The sequence below is a fragment of the Aotus nancymaae genome, unplaced genomic scaffold, assembly GCF_030222135.1.
Source record: "Aotus nancymaae isolate 86718 unplaced genomic scaffold, 86718_ANA_hifiasm-v0.15.2.pri h1tg000028l, whole genome shotgun sequence".
In the NCBI taxonomy this organism is placed as follows: domain Eukaryota; kingdom Metazoa; phylum Chordata; class Mammalia; order Primates; family Aotidae; genus Aotus; species Aotus nancymaae.
In genome coordinates this window covers 29,625,355-29,632,223 of record NW_026988441.1, presented here as the reverse complement: position 1 = coordinate 29,632,223, position 6,869 = coordinate 29,625,355, and positions in this window count along the sequence as shown.

Here is a 6,869-nt window from a genome sequence, read left to right as displayed (position 1 = left end):
GGCCACAGAATCAATATCTTAGGTCTTGCATGCCCTATCTGGTTTTTTCTTCTCTTTTTCCTCCTTCTCATTGCACCTCGTTTTAAAATATAAAAACCACTATTGGCTCATAGGCCATGCATACACAGTACATAGGCCATATTTGATCCATAGACCATGGATTGCTGACCCTGGGATATAGGAATAGAGTTGATTTTTGCATATTGCCTGTGTATCAGTTCATTCTTATTGGAATAAAATAATGCTGTTATTTTTTCAGTCTTAAAACAACTCCCCTTTTGGCCTCATTTTCACACCAGCTGTTGCTCCATTTCTTTGCCCCACTATGCAGCAAACTCCTTCAAAGAGTGACCCACACATGGGGTGTCAAATGTCTCCTCTCCCACTCCAAACAGGCGTTGAAATTCCTCAAAGGGGAGTGATGGTTTATGAATGAGATGTAAAGCCACGGGACCCACAGGACGCTGCCACACCTGTGTATGTAATTTTCAAAACACACTCAGGCCTGGGCTTGTTACTGGCTGCTGTGGGACCTTCATCCTCTTCTGAGTGAGTGTGAAGGAGTCACTCTCTGCTGCACAGTTTGGGGACAAATGGCCCTACAGGGTCTTTGTTAGTTTCATTGTATGTATGTATGAGAGCAAGACAAGACAGAGAGTGTGGGTATGTGACTGTATGTGTTTGTGTGACTGTGTGCAGTGTTGTAACAGCACGTGTGTGTGCATGCATGCAGGTGCATATGTGAGTGTATGTAACTATGTGGGTGGGTGAGTGTGTGTGCACACATGTGTATGTGCTTACACCCTGTGCTGGTGTTTGAGTGTGGTATATGCATGTGTGAGTGTTGGAGTCACTGAGAGACTTTTTTTTTATATATATAAGATGGGGTTTCACCATGATGGCCAGGCTGGTCTTGAACTCCTGACCTCAGGTGATCCACCCACCTCGGCCTCCCAAAGTTCTAGGATTACAGGCGTGAGCCACCGTGCCCAGCCATCACTGAGAGACTCTAATGGTCCACATGAGGCTATGTTCTTGCTCCTGTGTTCCTGTCTTTAATCTATCATTAAGTAATAATGGCACACACATGCTTGGGGCTGACCATGTGTCTGGGAGCATTGTTGTAAACACTTTACTCATTTTTTTTTCTTTTCAGATGAAATCTTGCTCTTTTGCCCAGGCTGGAGTGCAGTGGCATGATCTCAGCTCACTGCAACCTCCGCCTCCAGGGTTCGAGCGATTCTCCTGCCTCAGCCTTCTGAGTAGCTGGGACTACAGACATATGCTGCCATGCCCGGCTAATTTTTTGTATTTTAGTAGAGATGCGGTTTCACTGTGTTGCCTAGGCTCCTGAGCTCAGGCAATCTACCTGCCTCTGCCTCCTAAAGTGCTAGGATTACAAACATAAGCCACGGTGCCTGGCCAACACATTGCTCATTTTAACTCACTTAATTTTCATGATAACCTTGTTATTACCCCCAGTTTTCAGGTGAGAAAACTGAGACATAGAGAGGTAAAGAGACTGGCTCAAATTCCCATCACCGGTTGAGAGCTGAACCATGCAGTCTGCACCTGGAGTCCCTGTTCTTCACCAGGCTGCTGTCAGAGCCACTGTCAGAGCCCCCACTTCTGTCCCAGGTCTGACCCTTGCAGTGCAGGCAGCACATTCTGGAGAAATCATGCCCTTAGGAGCATCCCTGAGTAATGACTGTTGGGTATCAGTAGATAAGTAACCCAGCTCCCTCCCTGTGGATGGGATGACTCCCAGCTACTCGGGAGGCTGAGACATGAAAATCGCTTGAATCTGGGAGGCAGAGTTTGCAGTGAGCCAAGATCGCACCATTGCACTCCAGCATGGGTGACAGAGCAAGACTCCATCTCAAAAAAAAAAAAAAAAAAAGCAGAATCCCATCCTTTTTGCCCCCTTTCAGCGATGTTCTTGAGGTCGCCTTTCTTGGTTTTGAAGTGGCTCATTTTTCTGGGGTAATACCCGAGGTTCGTTGCCCCATGCCAAGGAAATCAAGGACATGGACACACACGTGGAGTGAGTTTAAGAGCGGAGGTTTAATAGGAAAAAGAAAGAGAAAAGGAGAACAGTTCTCTCTCCTGTGAGAGAGGGAGCACCTGAATGGGAATTCCTGCCCGCCCTGGAGTGTAAGTGCAGGGGATTTTATAAACTGGCTTGAGGAGGAGGTGTCTGATTTACATAGGGCCCCAAAATGGGTTGGACCAGGTGTGACCTTTACAAAGCACGGGAGGAAGCTGGTTGCCCCATTCTAATCTTCTGTTATGCAAATGGACTTTCCACTTGGCCTGCGCCATATTGTCTGCTCCCTACTGGGCATGTAGTTGTCGAGGGAAAGGGAGGATAGAGCCGCCATGTTGGACATGCCTAGTCTCCAGGTTGCCCCTTTCCTATTGGCACAGCTACCGGTATTCACCCTTGCAAGCTTCTAGCCTGCCTATGTCTGCTGCTTGATTTCACAGGCTGCTCTTTCTTAGAAAAGAAAATGATTTAGGGACAGCTTTTCATTAAAAGGAAAACCTTACCGAGGACTTCCTTACCCTCACTCGCTGCCTAAATAATTTCTTCTGAACTCCTACATCAGTTTGGGATAAGAAACACCCTTTCCCCTCCACAGGGATGGTCTCTGCAGCATTTATTGAACGGGGAGTCCTTTCTTCATTGCTTGTTTTTGCCAGGTTTGTCAAAGGTCAGATAGTAGTAGGTGTGTGGTCTTATTTCTGGGCTCTCTATTCTATTCCATTGGTCTATGTGTCTGCTCTTGTACGAGTACCATGCTGTTTTGGTTACTGTAGCCCTGTAGCGTAGTTCGAAGTCTGGTAGGCTGATGCCTCCAGCTTCGCTCTTTTTGCTTAGGATTACCTTGGCCGTTTGGATTCTTTTTTGGTCCCACATGAATTTTAAACTAGTTTTTTTCTAGTTCTGTGAAGAATGTCAATGGTAGTTTAATGGGAATGGCACCGAATTACAAATTGCTTTGGGCAGTACGGCTGGGCCAGATTTCATCACCACTGTGGACTGGCAGGGCACCTGGTTCCTGCTTTCTCCTGGACCCTGAGGGAAATTGTCCTATGTCTCTGTTTTTCTCAGCAGGAATGAAGAAAGAAGCAGAAAGGGACACACTTTTCAGGCCATTTGATTGCCCTTCCGGAAACTGGGTTTTTATACTCCTGGTGCGGCTTCAGGGGCTGGTTCCTACCCAGGGCCATCTTTCATGTCACTTAGCTTTCTTTTTTTTTTTTTTTTTATTGCATTTTAGGTTTTGGGGTACATGTGAAGAACATGCAAGATTGTTGCATAGGTGCATATGTGGCAGTGTGATTTGCTGCCTTCCTCCCCTTCACCTATATGTGGCATTTCTCCCCAGGCTATCTCTCCCCAACTCCCCACCCACCGCTGTCCCTCCCCTATTTCCCCCAAACAGACCCCAGTGTGTAGTGCTCCAGTCCCTGTGTCCATGCGTTCTCCTTGTTCAACACCCACCTATGAGTGAGAACATGCGGTGTTTGATTTTGTGTTCTTGTGTCAGTTTTTGGGAGGCCAAGGCGGGTGGATCACGAGGTCAAGAGATCGAGACCATCCTGGTCAACATGGTGAAACCCTGTCTCTACTAAAAATACAAAAAAATTAGCTGGGCAGGGTGGTGCGTGCCTGTAATCCCAGCTACTCGGGAGACTGAGGCAGGAGAATTACCTGAACCCGGGAGGCGGAGGTTGCAGTGAGCCGAGATCGCGCCATTGCACTCCAGCCTGGGTAACAAGAGCGAAACTCCATCTCAAAAACAAAACAAAACAAAACAAAAAACAAAGGCACCGATCCCTCCCCAAAGTCACTTAGCTTTCTGCTCCAAGGTGACCTCTGGGGGAGTTCCTGCAAAATCACCATGTTCAGAAGAGCTCCCTCCCTCCCTTTCTAGCTCACCTCAGTGTGGCAGTGTGGCTCTATGGCAACATCTTGTCACGTGTATATTTACACCCGGGTCCTGGTTACACCTGGAATATGTTTACACCTGCAATCATATGCAGATGGTCATGTCTGGAGCTCAGCTGTGGCTAAGAGTATTTAGGGCATGTGGGGTCTGTCTGGTTCTTGTCTGAGATGCTGTTTGAGATGGTCTTTTTCTCTTGCTGTTCACATCTGGGCCATGTTTGGAATGAGCCCAACGTCTGGGACTCAGGGTCCCTTTGTAAATGTTCTAAGATATTATTTGAGTATTGTCTGAGACAGGCTTTAGGGTACATTTAAGTCATGCCTGAGGAACATCTGGGACTAGATCTGGGCCACATCTGGGCCCTTAAAGGGACCATATTTAAATCCTATCTGGGGCCTGCATAGGACACGCTGAGGTCGTTTTAGATGGTCTCAAGTCCTTGTTAGAGCATATTGTATAATGCTGGGGCTTGTTATGTGTTTTGTGGCCATGTCAGGACATGTTAAGACATATTGGAGCCATGTCACATGTTCCAGGTTTATGTCAGGAGATGGTAGACAGTGCCAGGAGTGCTGGGTCCCTGTAAAGGAATTCTGTAGTTTCGAGCTATGCTCAGGTGTTGCAGAACATGTTAGACTAAGTTGGAGCCATGTCAAGTCGTACTCAAGTACGCTGTGCCGTGTTATGCTGTCATTGCTGTAACGGTGCTGCCACAGCCTGGTCTACTCTCCTCTCTTCTCCCCCATCCTTTCTTCTTTCTCTGCCTTTGGCCCCCTTCCTGCTATGTGGGTGTCTGAGGGGAGAAGTGGAGACCTCTGGCTGGGAGCCTCCCCACACAAACCCAAAGTCCCTCCTTTACCTGCCTCCATGGCCCCTGATTGTCCTCATTCATGTCAGTCGCCATTGTACCAAAGGGCAAGGTCTTCTACAGCTTCCTAAAGCCCTGGCTGGGGGAGTATCTGCAGGTGGGAACAGAGTTGGGAAAAACGTTGGGGGGTCAGGGGAGTGAGGTGCCCTTGCCCAGGACCCTTGGCTGCCCTGCCAGGTGACGGGCTCTTGCTGAGTGCTGCTGACAAGTGGAGCCGCCACCATCAGATGCTGATGCCCACCTTCCATTTCAACATCCTGAAGCCCTGTGTACAAATTTTCAGGCCAGGCACGCTGGTTCACACCTGTAATCCCAGCACTTTGGGAGGCCAAGGTGGGTGGATCACCTGAGGTCAGGAGTTCCAGACTAGCCTGCTCAACATGGTGAAACCCTGTCTCTACTAAAAAGACAAAAATTAGCTGGGTGTGGTGGCAGGTGTCTGTAATCTCAGATACTCGGGAGGGTGAGGCAGGAGAATTGCTGGAACCCATGAGTCAGAGGTTGCAGTGAGCTGAGATCGTGCCATTGCACTCCAGTCTGGGAGAAAGGCAACAGCAAGGTGCTGGTGACTGTTCCTTAGATCCATGACTCATGTTGGCAACGTCGATGACTCTGCTCCGCAGGTGGGGAGGGGAGGAGGTGTTCTGCCACCATTGCTTAGTTGGAATAGAAATAATACCAGTCTGGCTATCAGAAGAAAAGCTGCAGGCTGTTTGGACAGAAAAGATCTGCCCTGCTGAGAGAATTGGTGACAATGTGTGAGGGGAGATGATGCCACTTAACACGTGTTTAGTAAATGAACTTCCCCCGCACTCCCTTCTTGTTATCCTTGAAATGTCATTTTGCAGGCATCATCTGTTTTAGTTATTATGACAACCTTGTGAGATGGTGCTGCTGAAACGCCCATTTACAGACATGAAGGCGCACAGCCCGGTGGTGAGGGGGCACAATGTGAGGCTGGCTGGGTGATCCGGGTGCGCAGCCCAGCTCCACCAGCTGTGTAACTGTGGGTAGTCACTTAAATATTTTCCAGACTTGATTTCTCATTTGTAAAATGATAAAATGGTTAATATACTTAAAAGACTTAAAACAGGCTCCACGACTCATGCTGGCAATGTCGATGGCCTCCATTCCTGCTCTAGGCTGCCTGCCCATCCCAGGCACACAGGAGGTCTGCAGTGAGCTGAGCCATGCTAGCCACTGGGGACACTTTCTTCTGTGTCCCTAGGACCCTGCCTGTTCATCAAACTCTGGCTTTGCTCCCCGAGCCTAACAGGGATGGAACTGCCAGCAGGTGAGATCTGTCCTTGCAGAGGGGGTGGGGATTTTGACGGATGCACCCAACCTCACTGAGGCTGTAGGGCCAGCTGCCTGAATTCCCTGGCTGATTGAGCCGGCAGTGATAGTGGGGTGGGAGAGGACTGGGAGTTCACCAAAACCTGGCAAGTGTCAGGAGCACTGTCTTCCCCACCGTCCTGCTCAGCAGCTCTGCTAGGAGCCCCATCCTTTAAGACCCCCCCTCTCCCGAGTCCACCCCACAGGGCAATTCTGGACAGGATCCAAGGAGGGCCAGGAGGGGAGCCCTGGGTCTGTTGGGCGGAGCATCCTGGGCGTGGCAGGAGGAGCCAGGTGCTGATCCAATGACCTCCAGATATTTCTCCTCTGGGCCACCATGTTACCTGAGATTCTTCCATTATAAATGTCCCTGTATTAATACAGCATTGACCCTAATGAATAGGGGTAAGGCAGCATGGCACAGGAAAATGATCTGGACTTGAGGCTCTTATAGACCTGAGTTCCTGCAAGCTCTGCAACTTGGGCTAGAGCCCTGCCTACTCTGAGACTCAGTTTGCTTTTATGTTAAATGGACGTCTTCCCTCCTCTGGATGCCATCACTCAGGTCTCTCCAACAATCCCCAGGGTTGTGGCCTAGAGAGCTGATGGGAGGGTGCTGGGACAGCTTTGGGCATTGTGATGCAGGTGAGCATCTGATACAAGCAGGTGCAGTTTACGTACAGCACCTGGCACACAGTAGGGGCACTTTA